At 44.0% G+C, this 23494-nt stretch overlaps 1 long non-coding RNA gene across 1 annotated transcript; it reads left to right on the top strand.

Moving 5' to 3' along the window:
* The first annotated feature begins 1059 nt into the window (after positions 1 to 1059).
* On the top strand, positions 1060 to 14371 carry LOC140622403 (uncharacterized). The gene is made up of 3 exons (XR_012022174.1): positions 1060 to 1182; positions 1755 to 1856; positions 13983 to 14371. It is a non-coding gene; the product is annotated as an uncharacterized lncRNA (long non-coding RNA).
* Positions 14372 to 23494: the final 9123 nt, after the last annotated feature.

Raw genomic sequence — 23494 nt, 5'->3', positions numbered from 1 at the left:
AGCAAGCAAGTAGGGGCAGAGGTAGGCAGAGGGAGAGAGAAACAGGCTCCCCGCAAAGCAGGGACCCCAATGCGGGGCTCCATCCCAGGACCCAGGGATCATGACCTGAGCCAAAGGCAGACGCCTAACCAGCTGAGCCACCCAGGTACACCTAGAAAGGCTAAAGTCCCAGAAAGGAGGATACTAGTTGCTGGAAGGTGGTATATGACAGGAACGCTCCTTCATGCTGCGGATATAAACACGGTTGCTTTGGAGGAGATTTTAGCAGTTCTTTCCAAGGCTAAATAAATCTCACCCGAGCGTCCAACAGTCACACTTCTAGTATCTAGACAATTGCTTTGAAAAAAACTGTTTCCACACAGTTTTGTAAAATCTTACAATCACTGCTAGGAAAGAGTTTAGCAGTTCTGTCCAAAAAATATTTTGCATACAATTACCACATAATTCAGTAGTAGCACTCCTGGGAATTTATTCTAGAGAAATGAAAATTAAAAAGAAAAAAGCATTTACACACCCAATACACATATGAAGGCACCTCTGCAGAGATGATAAAGATTTCTCAAATGTCTTCGATGTTGATTTTTAAAAGATTTGAGAGAGCATGCAGTGAGACGGGCAGAGGGTAAGGGAGACTCTGAAGCAGATTCCCCCCGCTGTCGGGGCCGAGCCCCACCTGAGGCTCCACACCACAACCTCGAGATCCTGAACTGAGCCAAAATCAAGAGTAGATGTTTAGCTGACTGAACCACCCAGAAGCCCCTCAAATGTTCTTAAGTGCAAAATCCATGCTGTGAACCCTTGGGGATGGAAGGACAGCTGGGACACCCAGTCTACCTAGAAGGGTGGGAGGCCTGGAGGGCCTGAAGGTGGGAACTAAGGATGTGGGAGGGTGCCTGCAACCCCTTCCCATCTGGCATGAGACAGGACCTCCCCGCGCACCCTTGGCCTTCAGGGTGCCAGGCTAAGTGCTGACTGGACCCCCGACCTACAGTGATGACACGGGACCCCATTGTGGGCGGAACTGTGGTGCCCCAGGGTTCCACCACTGCCTGGCACTACTCTGCGACCCCAGGCAGTTGGAGGCACCTGTGCTCTGGATTTGCTCACAGTGCCCAAACTATTCCACTCTCCCCAGTACCCCAGTGTATAAAGTGTAGGTGCTCACAAAGCGACAGGTCACAGGTGAGTAGAGTTTCTCCCTGCACACCTCGGGTGTGGCGCCTGTGGGTCCCAGTAGGGGTGCTGGCATCCTGGGTTGTGGTGAGAATGCACCGAACCCCGTGTGATGCCTAGGAGGCATCTCCTGCAGCCCTTCCACAGCTCCATGGGATCAGAGCTGCCTCCCTCCTACCCCAGGCCAGGGAAGGAGGCTGCGGTCAGGGCTAGGGCAGCTCATTCGGGACCCCTACTACCTTGTAAGCCTCTTCTGTGCAGGGGAGACTCAAGTCATGACCTTTCCAGCCAGTCCTAGGTACATAACCCCAACATGTGATGACCAATCCTCCCACCCTATGGTCTGGGGTGGACGATCAGGGCTCTCTGGGTCCTTCTGGTCCATGAGCAGGCTTGCTCTTCACAAACTAGAACATGGAGGTCCTCGTGCTCCCCCCCAGATCCTCCCTCAGGCTATTTACAAAACACTGTATACAGGGTGTGTAGTTTGTTCACACTTTTGCTGGCATAAGTTGTTAATTTTGATTAAGTCCAGTTCATTGTTTTTTCCCTTTGGTCGTTGTGCTTGTTGAATCTAACAGAAACCTTCAGTCTGCTCCAAGCCCGCAGGAACACTCACCTGAAGCCATCCATAGCCATCTCAGCGCCAGCTCTGAGTTGGGACACGTCACCCCAAGTATCAGGTCAGCAGTTCCCCTAGCCTCCTGGGCTCCCTTGTGCTCCTGGTAAGGAGGTGGGAGAGCTCTGTCCTCTGAGCATGATGGCGTGTCCTAGGACAGTGGCTGGGAAGGTGGATGGTAGGTGGGCGAGCTACAGACAGTCAGTGCCCATGAGTTATCCTCTAGCCCAGCATGTCCCCTGGGAGCTATGGTGTTGTCTCCACACTCCAGTCAGACAGATGAGGACCTGCCAACAGGGAGCACACAGACGCTTGTGTTCTCTGAAGGTTTTCATACGGTGTCATCCTTGCATGTGTTTGGTTTGTAGCACCAGGCAAGAGGACCTAGAGACCCTGCGAGCCTTGGAAAGGGCTGATATCATAGCCGAATACCATCAGCTGAGGCCCAGACAAGTACCATAGATGCTAGAGAACCCACTAGAGGTGGGGACCCTTCCTGCAAGGGCAGGTGAATCCCAGGAATGGATCAGAGGCAAGCATGACAGGTCAGCCCAGAGAAGGACCACAGTCACCAGGAACAAATGAGATGCTGGGGATGGACCCAGGCATCAGGAGCAAGTGAGGGTCCATCTTGGATCTTAGACACCAGTAGCCGATGAACCCAGGTGGGGATCACAGTCACCAGGTCCCCATGAGAAACAGGTGGTTGTATACTTAGGTATGTGGCAGCAGGTATGGCCCAAATGGTATCATAAGCAGTAACAGCAATTATGTACTGCGTGAGGATCATAGCAGAGTCCAGCCAATGAGAACTAAGGGGTGTTGTTGCCAGTAGGAGCAGGTAAGGCCAGGTGGGGATCATAGTCCTCAGGTGCTCCAGATGTCCAGATGTATAGCCAGCCAATAGAGATGAGACCCAATCAGGGATCTGAATCTAAGCTGAGAAGCGAGGGCCCAGGCAGAGATGAAAATCAGAGGAGCAGAGCCTGATGGCTGGGGGCATCAGGTCTGGGGACAGCTGGCCAGGAGCATCAGAACCAGGTGAGGCCCAGGAGAGGATCAGAGCCAAGGATGAGCCTGGTCAGCCCAGACAAGGACCATAGTCACTAGGAACATTTGAGGCCCTGGGGACTGACCAGGGCATCAGTAGAAGTGAGGGTCCATCTTGGCTCCTGGTGATTGGTAGCCAATGAGCCCAGGTGTGGACCATGGTCACCAGGTCCAGGTGATGCTCATGTGGGGACCGGTCACCAGATCAGGTCAGGCCCAGGTGGGGATCATCTCTGGTAAAGCAGATAAGGCTGTCAGGCTGCTTCCATTGGGCAAACAGTCCCTTCTTCTCATGCCCAGCGAATCTGAGAGGGCCCTGATCTCCCTCAGGATTCCGGGGAGAGGAGATATTCTTTTTTTTTAATAAATTTATTTTTTATTGGTGTTCAATTTACCAACATACAGAATAACACCCAGTGCTCATCCCGTCAAGTGCCCTCCTCAGTGCCCATCACCCACTCACCCCCACCCCCCACCCTCCTCCTCTTCTACCACCCCTAGTTCGTTTCCTAGAGTTAGGAGTCTTTATGTTCTGTCTCCCTTTCTGATATTTCCCACACATTTCATCTCCCTTCCCTTATATTCCCTTTCACTGAAGGGAAATGAATGAGGACATACAATGTTTGTCCTTCTCCGATTGACTTACTTCACTCAGCATAATACCCTCCAGTTCCTTCCACGTTGAAGCAAATGGTGGGTATTTGCCGTTTCTAATGGCTGAGTAATATTCCATTGTATACATAAACCACATCTTCTTTATCCATTCATCTTTCGATGGACACCTAGGCTCGAGAGGAGATATTCTGTTCCCTCCTTTCCCCATGTCCCTGCCCCAGATCAGTCCCCACCTGGGTTCCGCTCTGTTTCAGGCATTCTGAGTAGGGTCCCCACGGGATCCTTGGGATGATGCTGACCTGTCACCATGGAATGTCACAGACAGAGCTTTCTGCCCCCTTCATCCATCTCAGGTGGGGGTTTGCATTTGTAGGAATGCCTCTCTGGAGGCTGGCCCATGCCCCCTGATCAGGACCTCGTCCCCTGGAGCCCTTTGAAGACCATGACTTCACTGGGCTGGAGCTGAGTGACCCAGGAGGCAAACGCGGGGTGTGGGTTGGAAGAGAGCTGGGCCTGGGAGCCGGCCCCTGGGCACTCAGAGAAGTGGCATCCATACCTGCTGTGGGGAGGTCCAGGTGTGTGCCTCCTGCTTTGGGTTGGGGGGTGTCCTGTCCTTCAGCAAGGACTCCCGAGTTAAGGGGCTCTGGGATGATAGCCTGCTTTCTATAGGAGGATGGTCTGGTCTGGGGCGAATCGGAGGGGTGCTCCTCACTCACACCCCCAGGACAGGACCTCCACAGTCCTGAAGGTTTCTGCGGAGCTGCAGGTAGATGCCAGGGACACAGCAACATCAGGTAGGGAGGGTGGGCAGCAGAGGAAGGGGCCGACCAGCTTGGGCAGGAAGAGGGAAGAGGAGGAGGAGGAGGCCACCTTGGGTCGCAAACGAGGGAAGAAGGAGGACAGCCCAGTGGCCTTGGTCAGAGGGGAGGAGGCTTCTGATTCTACGGCCCCACAGGAACCTCACGGAGGCTGCACGATTTTCCCAACACCACTTATTGAAGAGACTGTTTTTTTTTCCATTGGATATTCTTTCTTGCTTGGTCGAAGGTTAGTTGACCAACTTCTTTTTAACAGTAAGGAATATTTTGTCTTCATATTTTTTCTGTTCAAATACACATAAAATAATTTTTACCTTTTAACCGTTTTAAGGTCTACAATTCAGTGGCTTTATGTACATTCACAATATCAGGTGACCATCACCACTCTCTAGTTTGGCAACATTTTCATTATTCTAAAATAAAATGCTCTGCCATGTAGGTGATTCATCCTCATTTCCTCCCCACCCCCAGCCCTGGTAACCACTCCTCTGCTCTTCATCACTGTGGATTTACTTCTTCTGGGTATTTATATTTATATATATTTATATTTCATGTAAATAGAATCCTACAACGTGGACACTTTTTTTTGGCTCCTTTTGCTCGGCATAATGCTTGCAAAGCTTCCCTATGTTGCAGTGTGTATCAGAACTTTGTTCCTTTATATAGCTGAATAATATTCCATCACATGAGTGTGCTACATTTTCTAGTATTATACTATGTTAACAAATAGGAATTCAAGTAAAACTTTAAAATAACAATTGTTAGTATTGATGACACCAGTGCACACAAGAGATAAAATGAATAAGGAAATTGATTTCCAAATAAATCGTATTTAGAGCCATATACCCCCTCCTTATCTCAGCTCGGGAGATGCCGGCCATGTCTATTCTCATAGACAACTATAGTTCTCATAGACAACTATATCAAACTATAGAGTTTGATTCTATAGTGATGCCTCTGAATGGATGGATGCCAAGCAGAAACCCTAACCCAAAACCTAAATAAAACACTTAAAACTAACCCATTGAAGATACTAGGAGTCCCAGTGACAGGAAGATGCCCAGATCCAAACTCTACCTGTGTAGAGACAATAACCCTAACCTAATCTTTATCCTAACTTTCATCTCGCCTATCCCTGGACCTATCACTAACTGAAAACCAAACACGAATCACTAGCCCCTAATCCATACATCTAACCATGACTCCAACCATAACCCTAAACCTAAACCCTAATCCTAATCCTTAACCTAACCTCTGACCTCTAAAATCTAACCTTAACCCTGACACCAACCATAATCCTATCCCTAATTCTACCCTTAACCTCTAACCCAAACTCTAACCCCAACCTCTAACTGTGACCAATACCCCTAACCATACCCCCTAGTCCTAAACCCTAACTCTACCCGATCTCCTAACCCTAGCCCCTAACACCCAATCCAAACCCTAAAACCTAACCTTAACCTTCTAACCCTAATCCCTAACTGTAACCCTAACCCAAACCTCTAACCCTAACCATTAACCCCTCACAACCATCCCTAAACCCATACTGTAACCCCTAACCCTAAGAATAATCCTAATCCTAAAATAACCCTAAACTTCACCTTAACCCTACCCTTACTTACCCTAACCCTAACCTTACCCTAACTCCTAATCCTAAAACCTAAAACCTAACCCAACCTCTACCTGTAACCCTGCCTTGAACCCAAACCCAGAACCTATCCTAAATCCTAGTCATAGCCCCTAACCATTAACCCCTAACACCCATCCCTAAACAAAACCCGAACTCCTGACCAAACGTAACACTAACTGAAACCCTAACCAAAAGAAGTTAGTCAACTAACCTTCGACCAAGCAGGAAAGAATATCCAATAGAAAATACAGTCTCTTCAGTAAGTGGTGTTGGAAAAATCGGGCAGCACATGCAGAAGAATGAAACCAGACCACTCTCATACGCCATACTCAAAGATCAATTCAAAATGGATGAAAGACCTAAAGGTGAGATAGGAACCCATCAAAATCCTAGAGAACACAGGTAGCAACCTTTTGACCTTGGCCACAACAACTTCTTGCAAGACAGGTCTCTAAAGGCAAAGGAAACAAGCAAAAATGAACTGTTGGGAACTTCCTGAAGATAAAAATCTTCTGCACAGCAGAGGAAACAGTCAACAAAACTAAAAGGCAACCTACATAATAGAAGAAGATATTTGCAAATGACATAATGATAAAGGGCAGGTGTCCAAGATCTCTAAAGAACTTGTCAAACTCAACACTCAAAAACAAAAAATCCAATGAATAATGGGCAGAATATATGAACGGACTTTTCTCCAAAGAAGACCTACAAAAGGCCAACAGGCATGTGAAAAAAGCTCCACATCACTTGTCATCAGGAAATGCAAATGAAAACCACAGTGATATACCGCCTCACACCAGTGAGAATGGCTAAAATTAAAGGACAGGAAACAACAGATGTTGGCAAGGATCTGGACAAGGGGGAAAATCTTGCACTGTTGGTGGGAATGCAAGCTGGTACAGCCTCTCTGGAAAACAGTATGGAGGTTCCTCAAAGAGTTAAAATAGAGCTACCCTATGACACAGAAATTGCACTACTGGGTGTTTACCCCAAAGATACAGATGCAGTGAAACGCCAGAACACCTGCACCCCAATGTTCACAGCAGCAGTATCCACAACAGCCAAACTGCAGGAGAAGCCACGATGTCTTTGGACAGATGGATGGATATAGAATATGTGATATATATGAATGTAACTCAGCATTCAAAAAGAATGAAATCTTGCCATTTGCAAAGACATGCATAGAACTAGAGGGTATTATGTTAATTGAAATAAGTCAATCAGGAAAAAAAATTACGATATGGTTGCACTTCTATGTGGAATTAAAGAAGCAAAAGAGATGGACATCTGTGAAGAGAAGGGAAAAAAGAGGATGACAACAGAGAGGGAGGAAAAAGAGTCTCTTAATCATAGGAAACAAACTGGGGGTCGCTGGAGGGAAGGGGGTGGGAAACAGGGTAACAGGGGGATGGGCATGAAGGAGGGAAGGTGATGTCATGAGCATTGGGTTTTATATCCAACACCTCTTGAATTCTACCTCTGAAATGAGTAACACACTATATGATAATTAATTGGATTTAAAATAAAATTCTCAAAAAACATCAGTTGATCATATCAGAGTTAATTTCCTTCCAGGTTCTCTTTTGCTCAATCCGATTATGCCAGGACCACACCATTGTGGGTCTGATTTTTGTTAATTAGGCTCCTTCCCTCATTCATAGCCCAGCTCAGGGCTTGAACTCATGACCCCGAGATCAATACCTGAGGTGAGACTGAGAGTCCTATTCTTAACTGACTAAGCCAGACAGGACCCTAGAGTCACACAGTTTTAATTCTGTGGCTCTGTGACATAGTTTGAAATAGAAAAGTGCAGCATCCAGCTCTGTTCTTCTTCTCAGTACTGTTTTTGCTGTCCAGGGTCATTTGTAGGGGCAGACAAAAGTTAGGGTTCTTTTTCCTATTTCTAAAATCTGCCACCATGATTTTCATAGGAATTCCATTGAAAGTGAGGGTTGTATCAGGGACTATCGACATTTTCACAAGAGGAAGGCTCCCACCCCAGGAGCCCCAATGTCTTCCCAAAGTCTTCCAGTTTTCAGTGTACCAGCCTTTCCCTGCCTTGGTTCAGTCTCATTATTTTGTTCTTTTTGATGCTATGGAGAATGGAATCATTTTCTTATTTTCCTTTCTGAGTGTTCATTTTTGGTACACAGAAAGGCTCCCAATCTTTCTACGTTCATTATGTGTCCCCAGGTGATGTCACTCATTAAGTCTAACAGTTCTGGTGGAGCTTCTAGGGTTTCCTGTTTCTAGTACTGTGTCTTCTGCAAATAGGGATAGTTTGACTTCCCCCTTAAAGGTGTGGATGCCTTTTCTTTTCCTTGTCTGTTTCCTATGGTAGGACTTCCAGGGCTAAGAGGGGACTTCCTGGTCTTTTTCCTGCTCTTAGGGGAGACGATTTCAGGTGTTCATCATAGAGTACAATGTCAGCAACAGGCCTTCCTACATGGCCTTTATTCTGTTGATGGAAATGTCCTCAAAACCTACTATGCTCAAAATACACTATGTTGTATTCTGTCAAATGCTTTTTCTGCCACTATTGTGATGACCGTATGCTTTTTGTCCTTCTTCTTGTTAATGTGATGGTTCACATTGACTGATTGCCAGAGAGGAAGTGGATGTGAGATGGGCAAAATAGATGAATATTAGGAGCTGTAAGCATTTGGTTCTCAAATATATAAGCCACAGAAATTTAGAAAGTACAGCCTAGGCAATGGAGTCAGTACTATTGTAACTTTGTACGGGGACAGATGGAGACTACACTTGTCATGGGGAGAGCTGAGTAATGTACAGAATGGAGTCACCAAGTTGTAGCACTGAAACTACTGTAACATTGTATGGTGACTATACTTCAATAAATATTAATAGGGGTTTCTGATAGAAATCACGGTTTGTCCCTGAAAGGCATTTACACAGTGGTTACACATATGAAGGCACCTCTGCAGAGATGATAAGATCTCCCAAATGTCTTCAATGTTGATTTTTAAAAGATTTGAGAGAGCATGCAGTGGGAGGGGCAGAGGGAAAGGGAGATTCTGAAGCAGACTCCCCACCAGCCGGGGCCCGAGCCCCCCGTGAGGCTCCACACCACAACCTCGAGATCCTGACCTTAGCCAAAATCAAGAGTCAACATTTAACCGACTGCACCACCCAGGAGCCCCTCAAATGTTCTTATGGGCAAAATCCATGCTGTGACCCTTGAGGTTGGGCAGACAGCTGGGACACCCAGTCTACCTAGAAGCGTGAGAGGCCTGGAGGGCCTGAGGGTGGGAACTACGGATGTGGAAGGGTGCCTGCATCCCTCCCACCTGGCGTGGTGACAGGACCTCCCCTCACACCCTTGGCTTTCAGGGTGAAGGACTAAGTGCTGACTGGACCCTGCTGACCTACAGTGATGACATGGGACCCCATTGTGGGTGGAACTGTGGTGCCCCAGGGTTCCACCGCTGCCTGGCGCTTAGTCTGCGTCCACAGGCAGTTGGAGGCACTCGTGTTCCAGATCTGGCTCACAGTGCCTGAGCTATCCCACTCTCCCCAGTACTCCTGCGTATAATGTGTAGGTGCTCAAACAGCGACAGGTCACATGTGAGTGGGAGCTGCTCCCTGCTCCCCTCGGGCCACTGTGGGTCCGTTGGGTCCAAGTGGGGGAGCTGGCCTCATGGGCTGGGGTGAGAACACACCGACCCCCTTGTGATGTCCATGAGGCAGCTCCTGCAGCCCTTCCACAGCTCCACCAGGTCAGAGCTGCCTCCCTGCTACCCCAGGCCAGGGAAGGAGGCTGTGGTCAGGGCTCAGGCAGCTTATTGGGCCCCCCACTCCCCTGTAAGCATTATTCTGTGCAGGGAAGACCAAAGCCATGACCTTTCTAGCCTGTCCTAGGTTCATGTACCCTGGCAGGTGATGACCAATTCCCCCATTCTGTGGTCCAGGGTGGACAGTCAGGGCTTCTGGGTCCTCACGGCCCATAAGCAGACTTGCTCTTCACGAACTGGAACATGGAGGCCCTTGTACTCCCTTCAGAACCCCCCACTGACTATTGACAAATCATTGCACTCAGGGTGGGTAGTTTGGTCAAAATTTTGCTGGCATAAGTTTTTAATTTTTTTCATTTTTTTATTAATAAATTTATTTTTTATTGGTGTTCGATTTGCCAACATACAGAATAAAACCCAGTGCTCATCCCGTCAAGTGCCCCCCTCAGTTCCCGTCACCCATTCACCCCCACCCCCCGCCCTCCTCCCCTTCCACCACCCCTAGTTCATTGCCCAGAGTTAGGATTCTTTATGTTCTGTCTCCCTTTCTGATATTTCCCACACATTTCTTCTCCCTTCCCTTATATTCCCTTTCACTATTATTTATATTCCCCAAATGAATGAGACCATATAATGTTTGTCCTTGTCCGATTGACTTACTTCACTCAGCATAATACCCTCCAGTTCCATCCACCTTGAAGCAAATGGTGGGTATTTGTCTTTTCTAATGGCTGAGTAATATTACATTGTATCCAAAAACCACATCTTCTTTATCTATTCATCTTTCGATGGACACCGAGGCTCCTTCCACAGTTTGGCTATTGTGGACATTGCTGCTAGAAACATCGGGGTGCAGGTGTCCCGGCGTTTCATTGCATCTGTATCTTTGGGGTAAATCCCCAACAGTGCAATTGCTGGGTCGTAGGGCAGGTCTATTTTTAACTCTTTGAGGAACCTCCACACAGTTTTCCAGAGTGGCTGCACCATTTCACATTCTCACCAACAGTGTAAGAGGATTCCCTTTTCTCCGCATCCTCTCCAACTTTTGTGGTTTCCTGCTTTGTTAATTTTCCCCATTCTCGCTGGTGTGAGGTGGTATCTCATTGTGGTTTTGTTTGTATTTCCCTGATGGCAAGTGATGCAGAGCATTTTCTCATGTGCGTGTTGGCCATGTCTATGTCTTCCTCTGTGAGATTTCTCTTCTTGTCTTTTGCCCATTTCATGATTGGATTGTTTGTTTCTTTGGTGTTGAGTTTAAGAAGTTCTTTATAGATCTTGGAAACTAGCCCTTTATCTGATCCGTCATTTGCAAATATCTTCTCCCATTCTGTAGGTTGTCTTTGAGTTTTGTTGACTGTATCCTTTGCTGTGCAAAGGCTTCTGATCTTGATGAAGTCCCAATAGTTCATTTTTGCTTTTGTTTCTTTTGCCTTTGCAGATGTATCTTGCAAGTTCCTGTGGCCGAGTTCAAAAAGGGTGTTGCCTGTGTTCTCCTCTAGGATTTTGATGGAATCTTGTCTCACATTTAGATATTTCATCCATTTTGAGTTTATCTTTGTGTATCGTGCAAGAGAGTGGTCTAGTTTCATTCTTCTGCATGTGGATGTCCAATTTTCCCAGCACCATTTATTGAAGAGATTGTCTTTCTTCCAGTGGATAGTCTTTCCTCCTTTATCAAATATTAGTTGACTATAAAGTTGAGGGTCCACTTCTGGATTCTCTATTCTGTTCCATTGATCTATGTGTCTGTTTTTGTGCCAGTACCACACTGTTTTGATGACCACAGCTTTGTAGTACAACCTGAAATCTGGCATTGTCATGCCCCCCAGCCATGGCTTTCTTTTTTAAAATTCCACTGGCTATTTGGGATCTTTTCTGATTCCACACAAATCTTCAAATGATTTGTTCTAACTCTCTGAAGAAAGTCCATGGTATTTTGATTGCATTAAACGTGTAAATTGCCCTGGGTAACATTGACAGTTTCACAATATTAATTCTGCCAATCCATGAACATGGAATATTTTTCCATCTCTTTGTGTCTTCCTCAATTTCTTTCAGAAGTGTTCTATAGTATTTAGGGTATAGATCCTTTACTTCTTTGGTTAGGTTTATTCCTAGTTATCTTATGCTTTTGGGTGCAATTGTAAATGGGATTGATTCCTTAATTTCTCTTTCTTCATTCTCATTGTTAGTGTATAGAAATGCCACTGACTTCTGGGCATTGATTTGTATCCTGCCACACTGCCAAATTGCTGTATGAGTTCAAGCAATCTTGAGGTGGAGTCTTTTGGGTTTTCTATGTAGAGTATCATGTCATCGGCGAAGAGGGAGAGTTTGACTTCTTCTTTGCCAATTTGAATGCCTTTAATGTCTTCTTTTTTGTCTGATTGCTGAGGCTAGGACTTCTCGTACTATGTTGAATAGCAGTGGTGAGAGTAGACTTCCCTGTCTTGTTCCTGATCTTAAGGGAAAGGCTCCCAATGCTTCCCCATTGAAAATGGTATTTGCTGTGGGCTTTTCATAGATGGCTTTTAAGATGTTGAGGAATGTTCCCTCTATCCCTACACTCTGAAGAGTTTTGATCAGGAATGGATGCTGTATTTTGTCAAATGCTTTCTCTGCATCTATTGAGAGGATCACATGGTTCTTGATATTTCTCTTGCTGATATGATGAATCACATTGATTGTTTTACAAGTGTTGAACCAGCCTTGTGTCCTGGGAATAAATCCTACTTGGTCATGGTGAATAGTTTTCTTAATGTCATAAGTTTTTAATTTTGATGAAGTCCAGTTCATTTCTTTTTCCCTTTGGTATTTGTGCTTGTGGAATCTAACAGAAACCCTCAGTCTACCCGAAGCCCACAGGAACACTCTCTGGCAGGCACATCCACTGCAATCCCAGCACCAGCCCTGGGCTGGGAGACGTCACCCCAAGCATCAGGTCAGCAGTCCCCGCAGCCTCCTGGGTCCCCTTGTGCTCCTGATAAGAGGGTGGGAGAGCTCTGTCCTCTCAGCATGATGGCATGTCTGGGACAATGGTTGGGAAAGTGGACTGTAGGTGAGCCAGCTACAGACTGTGAGTGCCCATGTGTGATCCTCCAGCCCAGCACATCCCCCTCGGAGCTATGGGGTTGTCTCCACCCTCCAGTCAGACAGATGTGGACCTGCCCACAGGAGGCACACAGACGCATGTGTCCTCTGAAGGTTTTTATGTGGTGTCACCTTTGGATGTGTTTGGTTTGCATCACCAGGCAAGAGGACTTGGAGACCCTGATGGCTTTGGAAAGGGCTATTTATCATAGCCAAATACAAACAGCTGAAGCCCAGACAAGTATCATAGACACTAGAGCACCCACTAGAGGTGGGGACCACCCTGCAAGAGCAGGTGAGGCCCAGGAGGGGATCAGAGCCAAGGATGCGCCAGGTCAGCCCAGACAAGGACCACAATCACCAGGAACAAGTGAGACCCTGGGGATGGACCTGGGCAGCAGTAGCAAGTGAGGGTCCATCCCATATCCTAAACATCAGTTGCCGATGAACCTATGTGGGGATCATAGTCACCAGGTCCAGGTGAGCCTCAGGTGGGGACCAGAGTCACCAGGTCAGGTCAGGCCCAAATGGAGATCATCTCTGATAGAAGCAGGTAAGGCTGTCAGGCTGCTCCCTTTAAGCAGACAGGCCCTTTCTCTCATGCCCAGCCAATCTCAGAGGATCCTGAACTCCCTCGGGATTTAGGCGAGTGGAGCCATTCTGCTCCCTCCTTTCCCCATGTTCCTGGCACAGATTTGTCCCCACCACAGGGTCCCCTCTGTTTCAGGCACGCTGAGTAGAGTCTTCATGGGATTCATGGGATGATGCTAAACCCTGCCCCTGCCCGACCACAGGCAGTGGGAAGCCCCTGCCTTCCCTGGGGTACCCTCCCCTCTGAGTGCCCTGGGCCCAGACAGGGGGTTGTGGGGTCGGGCCTGGGCCTCAGGACTCTGTGCCTCCTGCCTTCCAGGGAGAAGGAGCTGCCCAGCCTCAGCCCCCTCGAGGCCAAGGTGAGAGCCCGTCCTGGGCACCAGGCAGTATTGGGCAGTGGGCGTGGGGCCAGCTGTCCACATACCCCACCCCCAGGACGTCCCCAGGGGTGTCTCCCCAAATGCCCTGTCCCAGTGCTGCCAGGGCTGCTGGGAACGCACCCCAGACCCCCAGCCATGGTCAGAGGGAAGAGGTCTGTGCCTTCCTGGCTCCTCTGAGTCCCCACAGGGAGACTGGACGCGGCACTGTGCGCCCACGTCCTAGGGCTGGAGGCTCATCTGCTGCCCATGCATGTCCTTTTCCAGAAACATCACCAGCAGACCCTGCAAATGGAAAAGTGGATAACAATGCTCAGGAAATGGGGCCACTATCATCACAGCGAGAAGGTGGGGCCCTGCATGCCCTCGAGGTCACTCTGTCCTCTGGGACCTGGGGGCCGCCAACAGCCTCCTCCTGCCTGGCTCCGGGAGAGTCCCCTGCCTGGGGTGAGTCTGCTGCTGGAGCCAAAGCCTCCGCAGGCCCAAAGACGGCGGCGAGGGTAGCGACAGGTCAGTCACAAGGAAACTATCAGGGAATAGTTTAAGAAGAATTTCAGCTTTGGGTGCCGATCGTGGAGCTGGTGCTTCTTCCTTGAGTCTTAGGGAGGATAATTAGTCTGCATTTTTGGTTTACAAGACCAAGGTAATAAATATACTAAAAAGACTCTTCATTTTAGGAGATTGTTTTCGATAATGCTGATAGTTGGTAGTAGGACTAGGAGGATAGTAAAGTATAGAATGGAGGCGATTTGGCCGATAATGATGAAGGGGTGTTCTACTGGTTGCCCTCTGATCCATGTTAGTGTGAGTAGATCAGCTGTTAGTAATCAAAATAAACATTGACTGAGGGGTCGGAATATTATTCCATGTTGTTTGGATGTGTGAAGTAAGGGGATAATTGCTAGAATTAGGATAGAGAATACTAACGCAAAAAAAAAAAGGCAAAAAAAATATTAAGGCGAGAACCCCTCCTACTTTATTGGGGATGGATCATAGGATGGCATAGGTGAATAGGAAATATCACTCAGGTTTAATGTGTGGGGGAGTGTTGAGGGGATTTGCAGGGATATAATTGTCTGGGTCTCCTAGTAGGTCTGGTGAAAATAAAACTAGCGACATTAGTACTAGAATTAGGAGTAAAGCCCCTAAGATGTCTTTAATTGTATAGTAAGGGTGAGATGGGGTTTTGTCTGAGTCGGATGTGATTCCTGAGGGGTTGTTGGATCCAGTTTCATGCAGGAATAGGAGATGGACTATTGCTAGGGCTGTGATGATAAATGGGAGGATGAAGTGGAATGCGAAGAATCGTGTTAAGGTTGCTTTATCAACCGAGAAGCCACCTCAGATTCATTCAACTAAATTGGTCCCAATGTAGGGGATTGCTGAGAGAAGATTTGTGATGACTGTTGTCCCTCAGAAAGATATCTGTCCTCATGGTAGGACGTAACCTATGAATGCTGTGGCTATGGTTGCAAAGAAGAGAATAATTCCAATATTTCATGTTTCTATGAATACGTAGGAGCCGTAGTATAACCTTCATCCTACATGTATAAATAGGCAGATAAAGAATATGGAAGCTCTGTTTGCATGTATATAATGGATAATTCAGCCGTAACTGACGTCTTGACAGATATGGGTGACTGATGAAAAGGCTGTTGATGTATCTGATGTGTAGTGCATGGCTAGAAATAAACCTGTTAGAATCTGTAGAATCAGGCACACTCCTAGCAGAGACCCGAGGTTTCATCAAGCTGAGATGTTTGATGGTGCGGGGAGATCAATGAATGAGTTGTTAACAATGTTAGCTAGTGAGTGAGTTTTTCAAGTGTTGGTCATTAATGTTCTTATAGTTGAAATACAACGATGATTTTTCATGTCATTAGTCATGGTTAAATTCCATGTAGGAATAATGATAACATACATTGTATTTATTTTAAATATTGTCTTTGTAATGAGTTTTGTAGGTTTTGCTACAAAGTCGTCTCCTATTTCTGGTGGGCTTGTATTGTTAGTGGTGGGATTGGTTGTACAATTGTGTTGAATTTTGGGGGATCTTTTTTAGGGTTGATAGTCTTTTTAATTTATTTGGGTAGTTTTTGGTTATATGACTGTTATGGCCACTGAACAGTATCCTGAGGTCTGAGTTTCTAATAAGGCCGTATTGGCAGCTTTCATTACTGGCTTATTGTCTGAGCTATTAACTGCCTGTTATATTTTAAAGGATGATGAGGTTGAGGTGGTGTTGAAATTTAATGGAATGGGGGATTGGGCTATTTATGATACCGGGGATTCAGGGTTCTTTACTGAGGAAGCTATGGGGATTGAGGGTCATATAGTTATGGGACTTGATTAGAGATTGTCACTGGTTGATCGTTGTTAACTGGTGTATTAGTAATTATGGAGGTTACCCGTGGTAATTAAGGATTAGTAGGCTGAGGGTTATAGTGATTATAAAGGAGAGAAACTATAGTTTAATTAGGCCTTTTTGGTAGGAAACTAAGGTGGAGGATTTTATTTGAAAATATGAGATTGATTTGGGTAGAATATTTTCTAGTCAAATGGAGTCTAAAAGCATTGGTGCTGATTTTTGACTTATAGATAGATTTATCTTAGGTGTGAGGCAATGTATAATAGTTGGATAGTAGCCAAGAAGATTTGAAATTTGAAGTTGTGTGACGGGTAATTAAATGTAAGTCCTTGTATTGTGAGGTTTAGCTCTAGTGCCAGGATGAAACCTAAAATGGTCACTGCAAGAGCAGATAATTTTAGATAATGAGGCATAGTTACCTGTGGGATGGTGGTAGGTGTAGTGCTGTGGGAGAGGATATATCTTGCGAATACACTTCCAAGAAGGAGACGTTTAATAGAGTTGATTAGGAGTAGATTGTTCTCGTTGATGAGAATTAAGGGATTAAAGCGGGGTTGGCCTAGTAGTGCAAAGAATAAAATTCGAGTGCTGTAGGCGGCTGTTAGGGATGTAGCAACGAGAGTAATTAAAAGGGCTCAGGCGTTGGTATTCGACGTGTTGGCAGCCTCGATGATTAGGTCTTTGGAGTAAAATCCTGTGAGGAAGGGCATACCTGTAAGTGTGAGGCTACCAATAATAAGGGAGGTTGTGGTAAATGGAAGAATTTTGAATAGTCCTCCTATTTTTCGAATGTCTTGTTCGTCATTTAGGCTATGAATAATTGATCCTGAACATATAAATAATATGGCTTTAAAGAATGCGTGGGTGCAGATATGTAGGAATGCTAAATGGGGTTTATTAATGCCAATTGTTACAATTATTAGTCCTAGTTGGCTTGAAGTAGAGAAGGCTACGATTTTTTTTTATGTCGTTTTGTGTGAGGGCGCAAGTTGCAGTGAATAGTGTTGTAATAGCTCCTAAGCATAGGGTGAGTGTTTGAATGGTTTGGCTATGTTCTATCAGGGGATGGAAGCAGATAAGTAGGAATATCCCTGCTATGACTATCGTGCTGGAGTGGAGTAGGGCTGATACTGGGGTTGGACCTTCTATGGCTGAGGGGAGTCATGGATGTAAGCCAAATTGAGCGGATTTACCAGTGGCTGCTAATAGTAGGCCAAATAGTGGTAGATTGAGGTTATTGTTACTTGCTATGAAGATTTGTTGAGAGTCCCATGTGTTTAGGTTTAATAGGAATCATGCTATTGCTATAATAAACCCTACGTCTCCAATGGGGTTGTAGAGGATTGCTTGTAGGGTGGCTGTATTTACAACTGTTCTGCCGTATCATAAGAAAGATATAATGCCAACTCCTTCTCAGCCAATAAATAGTTGAAATATATTGTTTGCAGTAACTAGAATTATTATGGTGATAAGGAATATAAGGAGATATTTAAAAAATCGGTTGATGTAGGGGTCTGAGTGTATGTATCATATAGAGAACTCTATGATGGATCATGTGACGAAGAGTGCTACAGGTACGAAAATTATTGAGAAGGAGTCTAATTTAAAACTTAGGGATAGTTTTATGGTTTGGATAGTTATTCAGTGTCAGTTTGAGATAATTATCTCTTGTCCTGAGTGAATGAATATTATTATAGGGACCATGCTGATTATAAATGCATAGGAGGTAATTGTTTTCACATAGTATGGATAGTTTATTCTTGTAAAGTTTAGTAGTAGTTAGAATGGTAGAGTAAGTATGATTAAAGCTGTAATTATGCAGGAAGCCAATATATTTATTACTTTTATTTGGAGTTGCACCAATTTTTTGGTTCCTAAGACCAACGGATTACTTCTCTCCTATAAAAGTTGAAAAAGCCATGCTTTTATGCATGGGAGCATGAGTAAGGAGTTCTTGCAATACTTTTTCGGTAGACAAAAAGGCTTGAGCTTTTGTTGTTAGATTCACAATCTAACGTTTTTATCAAACTATGTCTATAGTAGATACGTCCTAGAATGACTTTAGGATTAAGGGATAGGAGAAGTAACGGTAGTAGGTGCAGGGTTATTAGGGCTTTTTCTCGTGTGACGGATGGTTTGATGTTTTTAATATGGTGAGTGTACTTACCGTGTTGTGTGGTAATTAGTATGTAGAGGGAATATAGGGCAGTGATAGTAATATTTACTCCTATTAGGATAATAGTAAGGTTGGACCATGAAAATGAGGCTATAACTATGAATAGTTCTCCGATTAAGTTAATTGTAGGGGGCAGGGCTAGATTTGTGAGGCTTGCTAATAGTCATCATGCTGCCATTAGAGGGAGGAGGGTTTGAAGTCTTCGTGCGAGAATTAGAGTCTGGCTATGGATTCATTCGTAGTTTCAGTTGTCTAAGCAAAATAGTATGGATGACGTTAGGCCACGGGCAATTATTAGAGCTGTTGCTCCTGTATAACTTCATGGTGTTTGGATGAGGACTGCTATGATGACAAGTGCTATATGGCTGACTGAGGAGTACGCAATTAGGGATTTTAGGTCTGTTTGGTGTAGGCAAATAGAGCTTATTATAACTATGCCTCATAAGGATAATAGTATAAAGGGGTATGCTATAAAGTTGGTTAGAGGATTTAGTAAGGTTGTGACTCATATTATACCATACCCACCTAATTTTAGAAGTACGGCTGCAAGTACTATGGAGCTGGCGATGGGGGTCTCTACATGTGCTTTTGGTAGTCATAAGTGGAGTCCGTATAAAGGTATTTTTACTATAAAAGCTATTATGCATGCTAATCATAGGAAGATATTAGATCAGGAGTTTGGTAAAGGTTGAATTCAGTATTGGATTATAAGGAAGTTTAGGGAGCCTATGGTATTTTGGATATAGAGGAGTGCTACTAGGAGGGGTAAAGATCCTATTAAAGTATAAAATAGGAAGTATAGTCCTGTGTTTAGTCGTTCGGTTTGATTTCCTCATCGGGTAATAATAATAAGGTTGGAATTAGTGTAGCTTCAAATAGGATGTAAAAGAGGATTAGTTCTGTGGCGGTGAATGTTATGACTAGAGATAATTGAAGTATAATTAGTATCGAGATATATAGTTTTTTTCCGGGCTAGGGGTTCTTTTGACAGATGGAATTGGTTTGCTATGAGAGGTAAGAGTCATGTTGTAAGTGCTAGTAGGGGTGCTGATAGGGAGTCAGAGAAAAATAGTAATGAGGAATTGAGGGTGTTGTCATAAGGCTGATTTAGATAGGATAGGCTGATTAAACTGATTAATAGACTATATATTGTGTTAATTCAGATTACACTAGGTTTTGATATTCATGCTAGTGGAATAAGTATTGTAGTAGGGATGATAACTTTTAGCATTGTAGAAGGTTCAGATTTTGTATGTAATCGGTGCCATAGGTATTAGATACTATAACTAGTAAAGACAATCCTCACGCTGCTTCGCAGGCAGCGAATACTAGTAATACAACTGGTATCATGCTGACTATTGTGAGGTGATTATTTAAGATGGTTACAGATATTATTGCAGATAGTGATAATATCATACCCTCTAAACATAATAGGGAAAATATTAGATGGGATCGGTAAATGAGTATGCCTAGTAGGGAGAGGATAAATGCCAGGAAGATGTTAATGTATACTATGGACATATGATAATTATGAGTTAAATCATAATTTAATGAGTCGAAATAATTTGTTTTAGTTTAAACTAATTATCATATTCAGTTCATTCCAATCCTTTTTCGGTTCATTCATAAGCTAGGCTTGTGGCTAGTAAAGAGATTATTAGAAGTGCCATGAGTATTGTTGTTAGTTTGTTGGTTTGTGATGCTCAGTGAGGCGGGAGGAGCAGTGCAGTTTCTAGGTCAAAAAGTAAGAATGTGATGGCCACTAGGAAAAACTTTATGGAAAAGGGTAGGCGTGAGGATCCCATAGGGTCAAAGCCGCATTCATACGGACTTGCCTTGTCTGCATAGATATTTAGTTGAGGGAGTTAGAATGCGATTATTACAAGTAGGGATGCTAAGGATACATTGATTATTAGGGTTAATATTATGTTTATTACTTCTTTTCAGAGTTAATCTGAAACTAACTGATTGGAAGTCAATTGTACTGATTATACTAAAAAGGTAAGATCCTCATCAGTAAATAGAGACATACAGGAATAGTCAGACTACGTCGACAAAGTGTCAATATCATGCGGCGGCTTCAAATCCAAAGTGATGATTTGACGTGAAGTGGTAATATAATTGTCAGAGAAAGCAGACAATAAGGAATGTAGAACCAATGATTACATGTAGTCTGTGGAACCCAGTAGCTATAAAGAAAGTGGAGCCATAGACTCCATCAGAAATTGTAAAAGATGTCTCATAATATTCAGAGGCTCGAAGGAGTGTAAAGTATACACCTAGGGAAATTGTAATAAACAGGGCTTGGAGTATGTGTTTGTGATTCCCTTCTATAAGGCTATGATGAGCTCAGGTAATGGAGACTCTGGAGGCCAGGAGAACAGAGGTATTAAGTAATGGGACTTCTAGTAGATTTAAGGGGATAATTCCTGTGGGTGGCCAGCAACCCCTGAGTTCGGGGGTTGGGGCCAGACTAGAGTGATAGAAGGCTCAGAAGAATCCTGCAAAGAAGAATACTTCTGATACAATCAATAGGATTATTCCATAGCGTAATCCTTTTTGAACAATGGGCGTGTGGTGCCCTTGGAATGTACTTTCTCAGATGACATCTCGTCACCATTGGTACATAGTTAATATATTGGTTGTAAGTCCTAGTGTAAGTAGGGATATTGAGTTATAGTGGATCACATAATGAGGCCTGATGTTATGAGGAGGGCAGAGAGAGCTCCCATCAGTGGTCATGGGCTTGGGATGACTATATGGTAAGCATGGGTTTGGTGGGTCAGTAGGTGTTGTCATGTAAATATATATTCACTAGTAGAGTAAAAACATAGGCTTGAATTAGAGCAACAGAGAATTCGAGAATGTTGAGTAGGACTAAAATAATAAAGGTGATAAGAGCTGTGGTGGTACTAATGTTTATTAAGGCGAGGGTAGCCCCTCCAATTAGATGAATTAACAAGTGACCTGCGGTAATGTTAGCTGTTAATCGTATGGCTAGGGCCATAGGTTGAATGAATAGGCTAATAGTCTCGATGATTACTAGTATTGGGATAAGGGGAAGGCGTGTCCCTTGAGGTAGGAAATGTGCTAGAGATGCTTTGGTTTTGTCCCGGAAGCCAGTAATTACTGTTCCTGCTCATAAGGGGATTGCTATTCCTAAGTTTATAGGTAGTTGTGTTGTAGGTGTGAATGAATGGGGTAATAGTCCAAGTAAATTAGTTGAGCTAATAAATGGGATGAGTGAGACTAGTATGAGAGCCCAGGTTCGTCCTTTTTGGTTATGAATAGATAATATTTGTTTGGATGTTAGCCAAATTAATCATTGCTGGATGGAGATTAGGTGATTGTTAACTATTAGGTGAGGGAAATAAGATACATGGGAATATAACAATTAGTATTACAATAGGGAGTCCTATTATTGAGGGGGTAGTGAAAGAGGTGAATAGATTTTTGTTCGCTTATTTTCTCAAGGAGTGAGTTGGTTAGTTGGCTTTATTGTTTTTGGTCCTGGATTTTCTGGGTAGTAGTGTTTTGAAATTTTTAATTGGAATATAATGAGTAGAGTTAAAATTATGGATAGAATTGTAATAAATCAGGTAGATGTGTCTAGTTGTGACATTTCATTAAGGAGAGTCTTAAACTCTCAGTCTTTAACTTAAAAGGTTAACGCTTTATAGCTTCTTAATTATTTAGACTGGTTTATATTATACTACTAGGGCAGATCAGGTTTTGAAGTATGATAGGGGGACTATTTCAAGAACAATAGGTATAAAGCTATGGTTGGATCCGCAGATTTCGGAGCATTGGCCGTAATATAGCCCTGGTCGTATGGCTATTAGGGTGGTTTGGTTTAGTCGTCCTGGGATAGCATCAGTTTTTAAGCCTAGTGATGGCACAGCTCATGAGTGTAATACGTCTTCTGATGAGATAAGTATTCGGATAGTTATTTCTATTGGGAGAACAACTTGGTTGTCGACTTCTAATAGTCGTAGTTCTCCTGGTTTTAGTTCCTGCATAGGGATCGTGTAAGAGTCAAAGCTTAGGTCTTCGTAGTCAGTATATTCATAGCTTCAATATCATTGGTGGCCTATCGTTTTCACAGTTAGGGATGGGTTGTTAATTTCATCTATTATATAGAGAATTCGTAGAGAGGGTAGTGCGATTAAGATTAAGATAATGGCTGGTAGAATGGTTCACACTGTTTCCACTTCCTGTGCGTCTATTGTGCTTGTGTGAATTAATTTAGTAGTAAGTATTAGTGAAATAATGTAGAGTACTAAAGAGCTGATTAGAAACACAATTACTAATGTGTGGTCATGGAAATGAAATAACTCCTCCATAATAGAGGAGGTTGCGTCCTGAAGTCCGAGTTGAAAAGGGTACGCTATAGAGATATATAGGGGTTTCACCTATAATTTGACTTTGACAAAGTCATGTAATGTTTTACTAACATCTCCTAATTGAGAAAGACATAATGGTTATGACATTGGCTTGAAACCAGTTTTAGGGGGTTCGATTCCTTCCTTTCTTATTTTTGGATAACATATGTAGGTTCTTCAAATGCATGATATGGAGGGGGACATCCATGTAATCACTTGATATTAGTTGTGGTGAGTCCTACTATTGCAACTTCTTGTTTAGATGCAAAGGCCTCTCAAATCCTAAAGATTATAAGTATCACTGCTGTGAGTGAGATGAATGAACCTATAGAGGAGACAGTATTTCAAATAGTATAAGCATCTGGATAATCGGAGTAATGATGAGGTATTCCAGATAGTCCGAGGAAGTGTTGAGGAAAAAAGGTTATATTAACTCCTACAAATATAATTGTAAAGTGGATTTTTGCTCAAGTGTCATTAAGAGTGTACCCTGAAGATAAGAGGAATCAGTGAGCAAATCCACCCATAATAGCAAGTAGTGCTCCTATTGAGAGTACGTAGTGGAAGTGGGCTACAACATAATATGTGTCTGAAGAACAATGTCTAGGGATGAGTTAGGTAAAACAGTGCCTGTTAATCCACCTACTGTAAACAGGAAAATAAATCCTAGAACTCATAGTATGGTGGGAGATCATTTGATATTTCCTCCATGAAGTGTTGCTAATCAGCTAAATACTTTGACCCCTGTTGGGATGGCAATAATTATAGTAGCAGATGTAAAGTATGCTCGTGTGTCTACGTCTATTCCCACAGTAAATATATGATGTGCTCATACAATAAAGCCTAGGAACCC

The sequence above is a fragment of the Canis lupus genome, chromosome 31 (assembly GCF_048164855.1).
Source record: "Canis lupus baileyi chromosome 31, mCanLup2.hap1, whole genome shotgun sequence".
NCBI lineage: Eukaryota > Metazoa > Chordata > Mammalia > Carnivora > Canidae > Canis > Canis lupus.
This window is presented reverse-complemented; position numbering and strand designations above follow the sequence as displayed.